The 18651-nt window shown below is 37.3% G+C and overlaps 1 long non-coding RNA gene across 2 annotated transcripts; it reads right to left on the bottom strand.

Annotated features, from left to right (window-relative positions):
* Window positions 1-1315: 1315 nt before the first annotated feature.
* On the bottom strand, window positions 1316-17723 carry LOC148790343 (uncharacterized). 2 transcript variants are annotated; one of them, XR_016078578.1, is made up of 4 exons: window positions 15596-17723; window positions 15377-15489; window positions 2092-2620; window positions 1316-2010 (listed from the first exon to the last, which is right to left on the bottom strand). It is a non-coding gene; the product is annotated as an uncharacterized LOC148790343 (long non-coding RNA). The 2 variants fall into 2 exon arrangements; XR_016078577.1 differs by having other exon boundaries at window positions 15377-17721.
* Between the last annotated feature and the right edge of the window lie 928 nt (window positions 17724-18651).

Raw genomic sequence — 18651 nt, 5'->3', positions numbered from 1 at the left:
GGAATAGGGCTGACCCGTTCCACGTCCGAGAGGACCAGGACAAGGCTCAAGCTCCCATCGGCCAAATGATTGTCAACCTACAGGTGCAGATCGACACCATGCAAAACGAACTTCGGCAAGTTAAAGAGAGCCGAGGTGATGCCTCTACAAGCCAGAACCCTTCGCCTAGTAGAATGGACGCCTTCATCGACTCCACCACCTTGGAGCCCCTCTTGCCCCACTTTAAAGCCCCCACATTGGAGATGTACGATGGAACCACCGACCTAGACGACCACCTAAAAAGCTTCCGAGCATTCAAGCTCCTTTACAAATATTTTGACGCCTTGACATGTCGAGCTTTCCAAGAGACTTTCAAGGGGGCAGCCCGCCAATGGTTCTCTGGGCTCCCACCTCACTCCATCAGCTCATGGGAGAAGTTCCCTAATCTTTTCCTCTCCCACTTTGTCAGCAGTTGATGGTGCCAGAAAACCGTCGTCTCCCTCATGTCCATTCGATAGAAGCGTGGCAAGAGTCTGCGGTCCCCTCAGCTTCAGCTTTAGTGTAAACGTTTTGATTACGCTTAACTGCTAGGACCCCTCGGCCGTGCGACTAGCCGAAGCAAACAACCTTCACCAAGGTTATATGCTTGGACTGGACGACAACCAAGGCAAACGACTCTTAGTGAACCAAATGCCTACTTGCCCTCCTCGCTAAGGCATGAAAGCACAAGGACCTCAACTATGGCAACGGACAAAGATTTCGGTCTACCATGAACAAACACACTAGAATGAGCTAAGTACTTTGCTAAAATAGGAAGAATTCCGTGACCTTGGCCAAGCACGTCCCCACGACCTCAACTGACCGTAGGCTCACACCCCAAAATCCCCAAGAAAGGCTGAGCCTTGCGAGCTAAGGCACACGCCTCGCCCCGAACCCTCTACGACATAGCTTGGCCTCGACCTAGCTACCTTGACGGGGATAGAGAACAAGCTGAGAGAGCTAAGGCATTTGCCTCCCTTTCCTTCCTACTAAGGAAAGGGGCCTCGAACCCTAGGCAGTGTAGCTCGGCCTTGGCCTAGCAACCTTGATGGGGATGGAGAACAAGCCAGGAGAGCTAAGGCATTCGCCTCCCTTTCCTTCCCGCTAAGGAAAGGGGCCCCGAGCCCTTGATGGCATAGCTCGGCCTCGGATAGACTCCCTTAACTTGGTTTCCTACACAAACATCTAAGTAATAGGCCACTACCTTTTTTCACTATTTGTGACCTCTCGGAAGGAGGCATCGGCCCCTAGCAAAAAAAAAAAAAAAGAGAGAGAAGCAAAAAAAGGAACAAGTTAAGCAAAAAAGTGTTTCATTGATGTCATCTGTGTATCCTTACAAAAAATAGCCTCGGATGGGAGAGGTCGAGCCCCTTACAAAATTTGGACAAAAAGAAAAGAGAAGAAAGAGCAACTCAAGGCGATCCTTCATACTTCGGCTGCTTTGGTTGGCGTGGGCTGCTTTCCAACGGCCTAGTCCTCGGAAGGCTGCTCTCTGTTGATGGGCATGGGTCCCTCGGCCACTGGATCTAGTAGGAGCCCCAATTGGTTGATGTCAAACTCAGGCATCAAGGCCAACACTTGGGGCTTAGTGTCTTTAATGCCCTCAAGATACGAAGAGGCACCATAAGCAGCCAACTCCTTCTGATAATCTAGAGTCTTCTTCCACGCATCCACGACCTCCTTAGCCCTCTTCAACACAGCCTCGCACCACTTTTCGGCCGAGAGTCGCCTATCCTTGGAAGCATTCAACTTGTTCTCTGCCAACTTCAGTGTGTCCTTCAAGGACCACACCAACTCCTTCTCAGCAGAGACCTCAGCCTCTAGGACTTGCCTCAGATCACGCTCCTCTTGCATGGCCGAGACGATTGCCTATCGGCCACTCTTTGCTTCAGCAACCTAGACCTCGAGTTGCTCCCTCTTCTCCTCGGAGGCCTTCAGCTGAGATAAAAGAACCTCCACTTTATCACATAGGTCAACGGCATAGCAAGTCTCCTGCAACAGAAATACGATCGTCAGCAAAAGGAAAGAAAGAACAAGAAAATTTTCCTAAGTGACAAAGCAAGTACTACTTACCTCGGCCATACAATCCATAAGGGTGTCTCGGACACCCTGCACGCCCTTCTGGGTCATGGTGTTCCTATTGGCCGTCGGCACCATCCCAGTGAGTAGGGCCTAACCAACCCCCGAGGTGCTCAAGGAGTCTCCATCCTTGACGTTCCACTGGGGATGGAAGGTGCACCGCGTCATCAACAACATATCGCCCCTCAACTTGGACAAGTCACGGGGCCCTGAGTGGCAGGACCCTCAATGACCGCCTCGGCTGGGTGTCCCCTTGGCGTGCTTGCATCACCGACCTCGGCAGGGTGGTCCTTCGTTGCCAGCCTCTTGCCCCTCGGAGGCTGAAGGGTCTTAGTTGGTTTCTTGGTGGTGAGCTCCTGCCGCTGGTTCGCCTAGGCAAGTCATCTCCCCTTCTCAGCCTCAGCACCAATAGGCGCTTGCATGAGTCCTCTCGACACTTATTTCTTCGACAGGCCCTCACCCGAGGTTTTCTTCAGCGACTTAGCCGCCTCTAGTAGCAACTCCTTAGTGTTCGGTCGCATCTCTGCAAAAACACAACTAAAGTATCAGTATGTGGTTTGTGTTAGACAATGTGTGCCCTTAGCTCCAATAAGATTGATGTACATATACATTTATTGTAAATGAACAAAAGTACATTATTGTTTCATGTTAATATTGGTATGTTTTTGTGAATTTACCCCTTAAACTGGACACTTATGGGACTCGTGTTAGTTTAGAATGTTCTCAGCCGTTGGATAGACTTGGGAAGTTTATTTTCCCAAGGCCGACAATGATGTGTTGTCAAAGAAGTTGGGGTAGCTTGTCTTAGCTGCTAGGATTAGACCCAAAGCACATGTAGTGTGTATGTTTGGTTGAAACATTGAACCTGAACCATTTTCCACTTATGCCCTAGACCTTGGAGATTGATGGACAAAACTAGAAATTGCACATAACCCTTAGGCTTGATTATGGTACTGCATAAGTGTCGGATTATGCTATCTTTGATATACCAATCAGTGAGATTCATTGAGGGTCAAAACCTGGGTATGTTGGGGCAATCCGAGAATTCATCTAAGTGGGTGATCATAGTGATAGGATCGGCCCCTTTGTCGAAAAAAGTGAATGATAGGGTTTACAATCTCTCTGATGGAAACCTAAATTGTCGGTAGTGGATTTCAACTATTTTTGAGATTTGGTTTTGCAAAATATATATATGTTTTATGAAAAATGCAAAAGGTTTTAATTATTGGGATCCATTCGAGCAGAGAGTGTGACACTGCACCTTGTAGCCAAAGGAGAGGTCCTTCCCTATCAGATAGTGTTTAATCATTATGGGTCGAGAGGTTAAGTGTAAGAGACCATTAAGGGATGAATATCTGATGGGTTTTATCTTACTTAAGTCTATTATCCTTGGGTCTTCATAGGATGGCTGAATTCAAAGATCGTTTAAGTGTAAATGTTGGGCTCATTTTGAGCCCATAGTGATGTGCTCAGGGGTTCACTACGTTTAGCAGTGAATTCGGCCAGGCCTTTTCACAGAGGCTGGGTCGAATCCATGTGGGCTTACATGAGGTCATTGTGAGGTCCCATGCCATACAAATCAGGCCTAACTTGGACAAGCAACAACCTTGGGTCGTGAGCCTTATAATGAGGGAAATGGAATTTTCCTATTTGGGTGATGGGTTAGTGGTTTAGGTCAAATGGATCGATGTAATAGTTAAATAATAAAATTTTTAAAAATAAAAATCATAAAGAATCATAAAAACATAAATAAATGACAGAAAATTGAACATATATCTAATATTATATCTTAATTATATCAAATAACATTTAGTGTGATAAGAAAAGAATTTTTTTTATTAATGATGTAAATGAAATGTATAATTTAAAACTGTTTGAAAATGATATTTCCATCTAAGTGGTGGGTGAATAGTGCAGATTTCTAGATCAAATAAGTGAACCTATAATGTTATAATTCAAGTAATACAAGTTAAAAGAATAAATAGAAAAACAAAAAAGTTATAAAAATATGAATTTGTAGAAAATGTGGTTAAGTTTCTATTAAAGTATAATTGTTATATTAAAATGTAAGTGTAATAAATCATAATTATTGTTTATCAATGAAATAAATCTATATTGTTATTAAAAGTGTGAATGAGAATGTGAAACTTTTGTTTGCATAAAATACCCCACTTTTTTAATTTAGTCCCTCCCTACTTGTAAGGACAGACATGTAATTTGAGCAACCACTTGCTTCCTTATTCAATCCCTCTCATTAAGTCTTATATTTAAGGCAATAACTCCCATTAACATTCATTAAATAATATCTTTTACTAAAATGGGTGTATTTTTTAATTTGGTCCTCTCTAATTGTGAGCACAAAATGTAATTTGAACTATTGCATTTCTCCTCATTCAATTGCCTCTCATTAAGTCTTATATTTAGGATATTAACTATCATTCTTTCATTGAATCCTATATTAATTGATAATATTAAAGAAAAATAAGTGTAACAAAGAATAATTGTTTTTATTGATGATAAAATTAAAATACAAACTTAAAAACCAACCCAAAAATGGAGTTGCTTTCTTATTTGGTGGTCAGCCAACAATTCAAGTTTTTGGGTGAAAATGTGTCAACCCTTGATGTCATTGTTAAATGATAATAAAAATTTAAAAAGATGAAAGTACACAAAGGTATAAAAAATCATAAAAAACATTGGGGCACATCTCTAATATCCTATTAAACAAAAAACGTGTGGCAAATAAGAATAATTTTTATAGAGATAGAAATATACAAAATTTTAGAAACATAGCATTCACTATCATCATCATAAAAAATTGTTACATGCAAAGCACATGCATACTTACTACTAGTAGAATAAAAAAGTCATGAGCAAAGAGAATTAATGTCTAACCCAAAATCCCACCTTTTTGAGAAAAAAACCCATAGACATCATTTCATTTAATTTGCTCAACAAAATTGTAAAATAAAAAATAAATAATTAAAACTTATGCACATGAGATCCATAAACCCATTGACCAAGTTAAATGGATCAATGGTTTAACTTGTTATGCCAATAACATAATAGTGAAGTCACTATTTTTGTAAACAAGTAGTTTGGTGGTAAATGGATAGGATTTTGTTCAAGTGACAAATTAACCAATCTAACCAATTTATTTGAGCATAGGATAAAAAAAACTAGTTAAAATCAATGTTCTAAAAATCAATTGGAATTATATTTTAATCTAATAAATAAATGTGTGATTCAAAAATTAAATAATAACAATAAAAGTATAACAATTTTCGTAGAAATTCTAAAAAATTAAGCATTTTTAAATATTATATATTCATCATGTTAAACAAAAAAAAAATTGTGGAAAATGATATCTATTATTTTTAAAGATGAAAATGGCTAAAATTATAAAAAAAATAATAATCTCTTACTCATGTCCTATTGACCAAATTAAGTAGGTAAGCAGTTTAACTAAGAAGGCCTTTTGGTTGTTAACCAAGGAAATGGTTAGATCGAAGGTGATAGCTCAATCGATTCAATAATTTGTGTTGGATTTTAATCTCATAAGAGATTAGATCCAATGGGTTTGATTGGTCAATTACATGAGAAATTGCACCGGCATACTTGATTGGAAAATTAGCTTTTCTCTTACAAAACCCAATTTTAAACTTGTCCCACATTGGAAAATTATAAGTTTTGTTTTCAGTATTTTAATAGGAGCTAATTTACACTCCTTAGAAATATTAGAGGAGAGTATGGAGGTTTGATACCGCGCAACACGTGCACACGTGGCGCAATGAGGCGCTTTAGAGGCGCCTTTACTCGCGAAGGGCGGCTTTGGTTTTGGTGCGATGTTGACCATTGGTCACCGTTGATGAGATTAATGATCATGATTTGATCGGGTGTAATCAAGAGGCACAATTCAAAGTTAACAGTCATTAAATGTTAACTACCTTTTAAACAGTCACAATGTTTGAAATTGTGATTGTTCAAGGTACATTCTCTAAACCAACACCTACCTTTTCTTCACACCTCTTCATAAACTATTTAAGTAGCAGGAATCAGATTTCAAAAACATACATTTTCAAAATCCACTTTCTCTCTCTCTCTCTCTCAATCCGGTTTGCTATAGTCTCACAAAATGTTTCTTTGGAGATTCTTCAACTTTGTTGGTTGCAGATTCTTGGTCAAGGCTCTGTTGTATCGTAGGAATGGATTTGCCTGTAACCCAACAGAAAACTCAGTGAAACTGAGTAGGGGAAAATAACGTTCTAAAGACAGTGTCTTCAGACGCGCCTTAGAGCTTCTCCTCCAAAGTTACAATGACCCCATTTCCCAACAATTTTAGAATGTTATTCTACAATGGAGGCGGAAGCAAGCATGACTTCGATCAAGATGATGAACCAAGATCTTGTTCAACTGGACCCGTTCGATGGAGCAAACTTCAGTCGATGGAAAGACAAGATGATCTTCTTTCTGACCACACTAAAACTATACTATCTGCTGGACCCGAATCTGCAATCACTTCCTCAACCCACTGACAAAGACTCGGAAAAATTAAAGAAGGAAAGAGCAAAACAAGAAGATGACTCACTTTTGTATCGAGGACACATACTGATTGCCTTATCAGACCGGCTCTACAACTTCTACAAGGAATTTACATCTCCAAAAGAAATCTGGAAGGCCCTGGAATTCAAATGCAAGGTGTAAGAAGAAGGTACGAATAAGTATCTTATTGCAGAATACTTTGACTTCACCATGAACAACCATAAACCCATACTGGAGCAAGTTCATGAACTACAGGTGATAGTCAACAAAATTCAATCCCTTGACATCATCCTTCCTGAATCTTTCCAAGTGGGAGCAATCATTACCAAACTTCCACCCTCTTGAAAGGATTAAAGGAAGAAGCTTTTGCACAAGGCTGAAGAACTTACCTTGGAGAAAATTCAGCAACACCTTCGTATTGAAGAAGAGTCTCAGAATATAGACAGTAGGGATAAGACCCTGGCCGGTATGCTGAACTCTAAGGTCAATTTTGTATAAAACAGATCGAAGAAGACTAACCCTACATTACAAGTAAAGAAGAAAGATGGGAACTTCAAGAAGAGCAACAATAAGAAATGATCTTACTATGTTTGTGGAAAGAAGGGGCATTATGCCCGAGTCTGCCAACATCGGAAAGGCAGAACTAAGTCTACAAATATGGTAGAAGACAATCTAGTGGCCATGATTACTGTAGTCAACATGGCATAATCGTTTTTTGGATGGTGGTTTGATTCAGGCGCCACAGTCCATGTTTGCAAGGACAAGTCCTTGTTTAAGACATATGAAGAAGTGACTGATAGCCAGGAGGTACAGATGGGAAACCAAACATGTGCCAAAGTTACTGGAAGAGGCAACGTAGAGTTGAACTTCACCTCCGGAAAGACACTGACTCTCCTGAATGTTCTCCATGTCCCTGACATTAAAAAGAACTTGGTCTTAGTAAATCTTGTTTGTAAGAGGGGATTCAAAGTTGTTTTTGAATCCAACAAACTAATCCTATCCAAGAATGGGATGTGATGGTGCGCAATCCGGCGGGTCCTACCTGTCAAAGATCTTGCCTTGGGCTGGAGCAGAAGGTGCCTGAAACGAAGGGGAAAGAGAGTAATCTCTGGGGAGGAACCCGGTGAGTATGCTCTGAAGCTCAAGTTAGTATTTCCTCAAAGGCAAGATAAAACCAGATGGCGCAAAGTTCACATACCTTGTTCTTGGGGGGTAGAGAGCCATTTATAACCACTTCGTGCACTCACTCCTAAGCTTCTGTCAGGTCATGCATGATTACTTCTGTGCTTCTGCCAGTTCGGGTGTCATCACCTCTGCTGGGGCAGAACCGCCACTACTCTTTTTGTCGGAGCCGTCTCTGTAACTGGAGATGGCGGTGGCAGGTGGCCGTTGAAGTGCGGCTGTCAAGCGTCAGATCCCAAGTTAGTCAGGTGCGCCGCCCCTGGATACAGACTTCTTCGATGTCAGGTACGGTGTGGTTTGTTTAGTTCGGCGTCATGGAAGCGAAGTGCTGGAGTAGTGTGCGAGGTTAAGTCTTGAGTTTGGATAGAGGTATTGCCCGAACTGCCATGGGCCGGGCCAGTTCGGGTTGTTTCGTAAGGCTCGGGGCCTAAGGGAGAGCCCGGGCTCCTTGTGGGGAGTTCGGGCTTTGTAGGGAGTTCGGGCTCCTTGTAGGGAGTTCGGACCGCTGGTTCCTCCCTTCGGAGCTCGCGCCTTGGGTGTGCTGTTGTGCTGAGCTGTTGCCTTTGCCACGTGTTGAGTGGTTACGAGGTCGGGCCAAATCTTCCTTCATCAGGATGTTTGTTGGAAAGGGATATGGTTGTAATGGTATATTCAAATTAAGTATTAATAAGGAAAAGTTTATGTTTATATTGTTGATTTTTTCTCTTTTTGGCATGATAGATTAGCACACTTGAATTTTAAATCCATAAAGAACATGATCAAACTTGGTATAATTGCTTACAATAATGAATCAACTGAAAAATGTGAGATATGTGTAAAGTCTAAAATGGCTAAGAAACCTTTCCCTAATGTTGAGAGAAATTATCAACTTCTAGAACTAATTCATTCTGACATCTGTGAACTCAATGGTGTATTAACTAGAGGAGGTAAGAGATACTTCATAACATTTATAGATGACTTTTCTAGGTACACCTATGTCTACCTTATGAGAACTAAGGATGAAACCTTTGACATGTTTAAACTGTACAAGACTGAAGTTGAAAATCAACTAAAAAAGAAAATTAAAATCCTCAGAAGTGATAGGGGTGCTGAATATTTTAAAAATGAGTTTAATTATTTCTGTGAAGAATTTGGAATAATACATCAATGTTCTGCTCCCTATACCCCTCAAAAGAATGGCCTGACCGAAAGGAAAAATAGAATACTTACAGAAATGATAAACTGCATGTTGTTAAAAGCTAATATACCCTTAAACTTGTGGGGGGAAGCACTCTTAACAGCCTACCATTTATATAACATAACTGTTTTTAAAGTTAATAACAAATGCCCATATGAATTATGGACAGGAGGAAAGCCTAATTTAGCATATCTAAAAGTGTGGGGGTGCTTAACATATTATAGAGTTCTAGATCCCAAAAGAATTAAGTTAGGACTCAGAATTAAGAGAAGTATGTTTGTTGGATATGCAGAACATAGTAAGGCCTATAGGCTTGTAGAGTTAGAGTCCAACATAATAATTGAAACTAGAGATGTTGAATTCTTTGATAATAAACTGTGTTCTGAATCTACAAAAAATGACAAAGAACCTGAAAGAGAAACTCAGATCTCAATACCTATTGATAATAATGAAACTGAAAGAAGAAATGACACAACTGTAACACCTACAATAGAACCTAGATAGAGTCAAAGACAAAGAACATAGAAACACTTAGATTCAGATTTTATCTCTACTCAGTCAATTGTATTTTTGGTTAATGCTGATAGATAAAAAATTTTAAATAAGATACTCATGGTCCTAAACATTGAAAATGATCCAAAAACCTACAGTGAGGCCATGACCTCTAGAAATGCTGCCTTTTGGGAGGAAACTATAAATGATGAAATTGATTCAATAATGTCAAATAACACATGGGTATTAGTAGACCCGCCTCCAGGATCAAAACCAATCAAATATAAATGAGTGTTTAGAAGAAAATACAATACTGATGAAAGTGGACAAACTTTTAAGGCTAAATTGGTAGCCAAAGGATTTAGTCAAAAAGAAGGGATTGATAACTTTGACACCTTTGCACTAGTGGCTAGGAAAACTTCTATTAGAACACTCGTAGCATTAGCATCCATTTATCACTTATTTGTTCATCAAATAAATGTTAAAACTGCTTTCTTAAATGGTGATTTAAATGAAGAAGTTTATATGGAACAAACAGAAGGATTTGTTTTTCCTAGAAATGAGAAGAGAGTCTGTAAACGAGTTAAACCACTATATGGATTAAAACAAGTACCTAAACAGTGGCATGAGAAATTTGTTTCTTGCATTTTAGCTTTTGGTTTTAATCATAATAGTGTTGATAAATGCATCTACTCAAAATTCACTAAAAATTATGGAGTAATTGTATGTCTCTTTGTTGATGATATGATTATTGTGGTTACAAATATGATTGGTATAAATGAAACTAAAAACTACTTATCCTCTGTCTTCAAGATGAAAGATTTAGGAGAAATAGATACCATCTTGGGAATAAAAGTTAAAAAGTACAGTAGGGGTTATGCATTAAGCTAATCACATTATATTGAAAAAGTACTTGAGAAATTTAAGCATTTAGGGTTTAAAGAATATAACATGTCATATGATTCTAGTATAAAGCTAGTAGAAAATATTGATAGAGCAATTGTACAACTTGAGTATGCTAGTGTAGTAGGAAGCTTGATGTATGTTATGTTTTGTACTAGACCTGATATTGTATTTGCAATAAGTAAACTCAGTCGGTTTACAAGTAATCCCGGTGCAGAGCAGTAGAAGGCAATTGGAAGAGTTCTTGGGTATTTCAAGAGAACTTTGGAACTTTGCTTGTTTTATTGTGATTATCCAGCTATACTAGAAGGGTACACTGATGCAAATTGGATTACTGGTAATGAAAATAACAAGTCCACTTCTAAATGAATTTTCGTCCTTGGTGGGGGTGTGATCTCTTGGGCATCCAAGAGACAAACTTGTATATATCTCACTCAAACATGGAATTCGAATTCATAGACTTAGCGGCTGCTAGAAAAGAGGCTGAATGGATTACGAATTTATTATTGGATATAAAACTTTGGTCTAGTCCTATGTCTCCGATTTTCATTTACTGTGATAGTGAGACAACTCTGTCAAGAGCCTACAATGGTACATACAAGGGTAAGTCCAGACATAAAGTCCGAGACATGAATTTGTTAGGCAACTGATTCAAGATGAAGTCATCACTATAACCTATGTGAGGTCAAGTAAAAACTTGGCTGATCCTCTTACCAAGGGTTTGGCCAGAGAATTGGTAAGAATGACAATCAAAGAAATGAGATTAAAACCTTTACTTAGTCACCTGTAATGGTAACTCAACCTAAACCGAAAAACCATCAGTATTGGGTTTAATGGGTAACAACAAGTTACAACAATGTGACTATTAGCACTGACATTGAGAAATTTCCCATCACAACATAAACAATGTTGTCTGTGATGATGAGAGGTTGAGTTAAACTCTTAATGAAGTTCTGAAATGTGTCAAATAACGGAACACATAGTGGGAGTTCACCTATGTGAATATAGAAATAGTGCCGCTTCTCATGAGAGTTTGGGTTTGATCTCGAAATTGTTCATGAAACCAAGAAATAAGCACATGGCCATAACAGTGTTGAGCAAAATTTGAAACTCTTGCAGAGACTGGACATTTTGGTGTGTATATGTGTCTCCGGTCTGTCTTGAGAGTAATTGGTTTAAGGCTTTACCACCAATAACTTTAACAAGACTCTGAGATATCTATACTAACAAAATGTTTAAGTTGATAAACACCTTTTGTATGCATAACTGTGTCATAGTAGTTTGGATTGAGAGAGAAACTATGTAATTGATCAATCAATGTGGGGGATTGTTGGATTTTAATCTCATAAGAGATTAAATCCAATGGGTTTGATTGGTCAATTAAATGAGAAATTACACCTGCACACTTGATTGGAAAAATTAGCTTTTTTCTTACAAAACCCAGTTTTGAGTTTGTCCCACATTGGAAAATTATAAGCTTTGTTTTCAGTATTTTAATAGGAACTAATTTACACTTCTTAGAAATAGTAGAGGAGAGTATGGAGGTTTGATACTGTGCACGTTGCACGGCGCAATGAGGCGCTTTAGAGGCGCACTTTGCTCGTGAAGGGCGGCTTTGGTTTTGGTGTGATGTTGACCGTTGATCACCGTTGATGAGATCAACAGTCACGATTTTGACCAGGTATGATCAAGAGGCACAATTCAAAATTAACAGTCATTAACGGTTAACTACCTTTTAAATAGTCACATTGTTTGAAATTATGATTGTTCAAGGTTCCTTTTCTAAACCAACACCTACCTTTCATAAACTATTTAAGTAGCAGGAATCAGACTTCAAAAACACACATTTTCGAAATCTACTTTCTCTCTCTCTCTCTCTCTCTCAGTTCGATCTGCTACAGTCTCGTAGAAGGTTTCTTCGGAGATTTTTCAACTTTGTTGGTTGTAGATTCTCGTCCAAGGCTCTGTTGATCCTAAGAACGGATTTGCCTATAACCCAACAACAAAATCAGTGAAACTGAGTGGGGCAAATAACATTCTAAAGACAGTGTCTTCAGACACGCCTCAGAGCTTCTACTCCAAAATTACAGTGACCCCATTTCCCAACAATTTGTTTCAATCACAAATTAATAAACATTGGTGTAAAATACAAATAAAAAGATTTAAAACTATGTCCTTAAGTTGAAGGACAACAAATCCACCAGTACACAATGTTTTGATTACCTATCTTCATTGCCAACAAATTTTTGTAAACACTAATGTGCAAATTTGGCTATAAATCAAATAAAAGTCAACATGCTGATATTTAGTACACAAGAGGCCACATCCCACGAGTCCCATGCATAAGGAACATAAATGTTCTCACTCGTGATTTGTTATGCAACTCCGTTGGCACACTTGTGTATGCACCAAATCTGAATGGGCCTTTATTACACATGTTCTAATAATAACATTCAAACCATCATCATGACTTTTAATTTACACAATTCGCTTTAATAAGACCTATGATTAAAGTATAATCTCTGTTTTCTCTCACTAAATTCATGTTTAATTCATTTTTGTTTCTTACCATTGAATTCCACTAATTTTATATATTTGCTTATCAAATCTATATGGCTATATATACCACCTAATTTTAATAGTATAGAAAACTATATTTTTTAAATCTAAACAAAAACTAAAACCATTCTTTTATTTGGATAGTAGGTTAGCAGTTCAACCATCTTAGTCAAATCCATGATGTCATAATTAAATAAAAATATAAAAATAGATATGATAAAAAATTAAAAATATAAAAAATTTGTAGGAAAAATGGAACACTCTAATATCATATATTTATCATATTAAACAAAAAAAGAAATAAGCATAGGATGAATACGAAGTATATTTATTAATGATAAAAATAACAAATTTTAAAATTAACCAAACAACAAAATTGTTTTCCCATTCAAGTGGTAGTTTAGTGGTTTAATTGTCTACGTAAAATGGGTCTATCGGTCCACGGTGTCATAAAAAAATAATAATATTTTCAAAAACAAAAATTATGAAAATTTGTGCATGTCTCTAATATCATATTCATTATAATAAACGAAACTTGTTTTGATTGATGACGGAAGTGGAATACAAAATTTAAAATCAACTAGAAATGATACCACTTTTTTTGTTGGGGTGGTGGGGGCAATTAGTTTAAACATCCAAGCCAAATGAACCAAACTATGATTTTATAATTAAACAAGCGGGGACCCGTGCGATGTACAGGAAAATCAGAAAGTTGATTAACATAATTAATTGATTATTTGAAAGATGTCATGGGAGTTTTTTGTTTAATTTTTTTTAGGGGTCAAAGTACAAGGCTTAAAAACAACAATTAGTAAATTACTACTTTTAAAAACAATAATTACTAATTAGAGATATTCGGATCTAATATTGTTTTAATAATAAATAATAGTATTTTCCACTATTTTTTGACAAATTATGAAAGCGAGTATCATGTCAAAAACCCATCCCAATAACCCGAAAAGTTAATTGTGCAAACAATCCAGATTAACTATACATTTATGAGTAATTAATTAATTTATTGAAAATTAAATTACTAACAAATAATTAATTAAATTTTTTGTTAGAAGAACTATCTAAAATTAATTTTCAAAACATTAATTTTGGTGAAATGAATTATTATAACTATTGTAGAAAATGAAATTAATGATAATTATTGAGATTTATTTTCTAGAAACAATTGTCATTAATAAAAATTATTATTTTCAATAAATTTACGATAATTGTTGAAAATAATTACTAATATTCACTGAGAGTTTCAACAATTAATGAAAAATAATTAGTTGCCAACTAATTATTGATATTTCCTGAAAAAAAAAGAGGTTTTCCAACTAGAAAAAACATTGACATTTACTGGAAAAGGAGGTAATCCACCCAGAAAAAATATCATTAGTTATTATTCAATAATAATTAGTTACCAATTTACAGTAATGTATATTGGGTGGATAACCAATTAGTTGATTACTGAAAATTATTGAGAAATGATTACTGAAAATTATTATTCAACAATATTACTAAAAATATAAAAAAAAATCATTTACTAAAAATTAATTATTCAATTAAAATATGAATATGAATTTTAGAAAATTAATTAATGATATTTACTAAAATTTATTTTTTGGAAATATAATTATTTACTTCTTATTTTGAAGTTATTTTTAAAGTTATAATTTTACCTAATTTTCCTCAAATTACCAAAATTAACTTTTGGTTTATTTTTCAACAAAAATTTATTGAGAAATTTTGCTTGAAAATTACTGAAATATTAACAAAAAATAGTAATTAACAAACATTAACTAAATAGTGAACAATAACCGGTAGAACACATTAATTAATTAATGAACAACAACCATTAAAGCACATTAAATAGTTAGTGAAACACTCTCATCAATTAGTGAACACTACATAACCAGTTATCGGAGCGATGGAAAGAACAATAATCAGTAAAACATATTAATTAATTAGTGAACAATAACTAGTAAAACACATTAATTGGTGAACATTAACCTTGCCGACCCGTTTACCCATAGATAATCCGACCTGATAACCCATAAAATGTCTCCTTCTTCACCCGATATACTTTCTTCAAGTTTGTAAATTCACATTTGTTCATTAATGTGCTTAAAGATTTTACAAACTAATGAACACTCACATCATTGAAAATTTCACCCAAAATCACATTTGTTCAAGTTTCGTTGCTAGAAAACTAATAATATTTGAATTAATGTGGTCGCGGTTCGTCTCTATCAAAAAACTTGAAAATGGACACAAAAACGGAAGAGAGTAGATGAGAGAGTGAATAAGAGTGAACGATTAAGAAAAACGGGTAGTCTGTAACTCAAAAATGCTGTGTAGCATGCGAAACAATTCTTGGGAGGAATTAATGATAAGAGTTTAGATTGTGCGTTAGAAATTTAGATTACGTACCTGTCATTAAACTGATTTGTTATCGTGCCCGAACAACGTAAATCGCAAGCCTGAGGTTGCTGAAATAGAGTGAAGCTGTGAAGGTCACTGTCATCTATGATTTATGTGTGTTACTTACTCCAGCAAAGACAAAACAAAACAAAAACGTTAGGGGGTCAATTGGCCATTGCTCCAAATAAAATGCTCAAACGAAAACAATGATGCAAAAACCATCATCACCTGTTGCACTACTCTATTTTTATTCTCCCAAGAGAACTCGACAGCCATTGAAGAAAAAGTAAGGACACAAGGATTAAGAATTTGTAAGGTAGGGAGATGAAGTAAAAATCTATGAACGAGATGTTTTGAAACCAAATGTGTCTTGATGAAGATGTGAAGGGCACGGCACGTCTTCCATAGAGTAGTCACTCATGAAGGCACGTCTCTGTCTCTCCTTTAATTAAGGTAGAATGGATGGACTATGGAGATGTTGTCAGTTATTTTCTCCAAAATTACTCAAAGAAGGGATTCCATTTATGTTTGTTTTTAAACGTGAATAGGTGAGACTCAATTTCTTTAGGGTAAGATAAAAAGACTATTTTACCCTTTATTTTTCTTCAAATTTCCAAAATAAAATAAGAAAAAGGGAAAAGAAATGCTCGTTCATCAAATCCGGTTGGAGCTCTTCTTCGAGAGGCCCTCGGTGATTGGAGCCGTTCAAGGCATGATGACCGGACTCATTTGCATCACTCCGGGAGCAGGTAGGTCTTTTTGTGATCATAGTATGGGAATTTTTTTTGGTACTGTGCGTGCAAGGGTGGTGCAATCGTGGGCGGTGTAGTGATGGGTATAATGTCTGGCAGCGTTCCGTGGTCTACAAGAAGTCTTCGTTCCTATAGAAGGTGATCAGCTAGCTAGCATTTAATTCATTGAAAAAAAGAGGTAGTGCGTAGTGGAGTGTAGAGATTAACACGCTGTTATCGTTTTAATTTGTTACTTTGGTTAGTAAGGTGGATGATACGCTTGGGGTATTCCACATTCACGCGGTGGCGGGGCTGTTAGGCGGAGTACTGAGGGGCTATTGGCGGAGCCGGTCCTTTGCCAGCTCATCTTACCGGTGAAGAACTCGAGGGGTGCATTCTACGGTGGGGAAGGAGGGGTACAGTTACTGAAGCAATTGGGTACAGTCACCAAAGTTGTTAACTCCACTTTCGCATCAAGAGAATCTCAACCATCGGGATTGGCTGGAGAATGCAGAATAGAAGACAAGAGATATTGAAGTGAAGAGGAAAACCACCAAGTCTGAAGGGATGCAAAAAAAAATGGAAACCGAAATTTTAAAGAGCTCTTGACTGGTTTTTTTCTGTCGTTTTTTTAAGCGAAATTTTGAAGCGAAGACGAGAGATATTGTTAACTCCACCTTTACATCTCCACCATTTTTTTCTGCAGGGTATGCAAAAAATTTACAGGATTTAAAGAGCTCCTGACTACTGGTTTCCCAAGTTTGAAGCATCTCTTCCGAATGGGAAAAAGACAAAATTTTAAGAAACCGATATATTCAGAAATTCAAACAGGGTATCCGACGACAGAAAAATGGAAACTGAAAAACTCTAAAAGGATCAGGCTTCCCTTTTGAGGTTCTCGTTTCTCTCTTTCTCTCTCAAAATCTCAGCTTCCTCTTTTAAAGGCCGCAACTTACCAATGCATTATGGCACCAAATCTTTGCTAGATTTGGTGGAGATCGATGAAGAAAATTAGATTTTCTTGGAAGGATGGAAAACACAGGCAACAATGGACAGAGTAGAAGCTAGAAGCACCCTGGTTGTCGAACTATACAACTCCGGTCTACCAACAGGGTTTCGTCGGTGGTAGTTCTTTGTTCACCGTCAAGAAGACGATGAACAGAGATGAAGACGGAGGAAGGAGAAGAAGAGGAAGAAAGAGAAAGAGAAGAAGAAGAGGGGGAAAGAGAGGGGAGAGGAGAGAGAGATCAGGAAAGGACCTAGTCCGAGGTGGAGAGGGTCAATACCGGTTCGCCGCCACTGTGCTGAGAAAAATAGAGAGAGGTAAGAGAAAAGAGACTGAAGGTCTGAGGAGGAAGGGCTTGTTTGTGAGAGGAAGGGAACAAGGGAGGGGTGTAATATTGGATTTTAAAAGAATTTTAAATGTTACAGTGTCTCACGTGTGCGAGGGTTTTAATGGAATACTAAGGGATGATAACGATAAAGGTAGAGTCGGTCAATTGTCAAAAACAATAGGAGTAGCATCAGTCATTTTTCAAACAATAAGGGTACACTTTGTCAATTAGTTAAACAATAAGGGTAGTTTAAGAAATTTACCCATTTCGTTATCTAAGAATAGGTGGAATGGAGAGTGAGTGAGAGGGTGATGACTTGGTAGTTTGGGAGTGGTGGGAAGGGGGAGGGAGAGAGAATTAAGGAGAGAGCAGAATGGGGGGTTTGGATTGTTTTGCTATATATAAATAATCCTTGAGTTGTTAGAGGCCTATGCCTTTAAGCCTTTAGCCTTATGATGTGCAAGGCCCAAGGATTAAATAAGGACAATTTTTGGGAATATTGTTAACAGGAGTTAGTATTATCAATTTATGCCATTAAGGAGTCCAAAACCTCTTTAAGAACTTATTCACTAAAAGACAAAGCAATAAGCTTTTTCAATTCAGCATATTCAACTATTACCAAATGACCCCTAAGTTACTGTTTAGGTGATGCCCAAGCTAGCCGAAGTTGCCATGCAGGTACCTCCTCAAGGAAAGGGAGATCCATCGAATGGATGGCCGAACCATGCAGAAAGGTTGGGCGAAATTTTAAAAATGTTCTCTCTCCCTTCCCGGGAATCCAATTCCTAGATTTAGAAAATTGCATTTTCAAAGTTTTCTTGAATCCAAAATCAGACCAAATTTGAAACCAAAGGGAAGTGAGGGATGTACCTGATACGAAGTAACAATAACTCCCAACGCAGGAGTTCACGCCCAAAGAGAAGACCAAAACCCACCTCCATTGAAGATGACATAGTGTGTAGTGAGGTAGGATCAACAGGATGGTTCTTCAACAAGAACTTGAATTCTTCAACAAGAATTGAGTGAGGGATGGTGAGCACGATTTTAGATTGCTTCTTATACCAAGAACTAGGGAAGAATTCTGCAGTTTGTTGTTGTTAAAATCTTGAGGAATTTGCCCCCTATTTATAGCCTTCTTGAATCAGCCTCCTAATCTAATTAGAAGATAGTTTCCTAATCCAAATCCAACTAATCCTAATCATTTTAAAAACTGAATTTG

Source organism: Nelumbo nucifera, chromosome 7, assembly GCF_055504915.1.
Source record: "Nelumbo nucifera cultivar China Antique chromosome 7, China Antique-T2T, whole genome shotgun sequence".
NCBI lineage: Eukaryota > Viridiplantae > Streptophyta > Magnoliopsida > Proteales > Nelumbonaceae > Nelumbo > Nelumbo nucifera.
The sequence above is the reverse complement of the archived record's forward strand: the minus strand, read 5'-3'. Positions and strand labels throughout refer to the sequence as shown.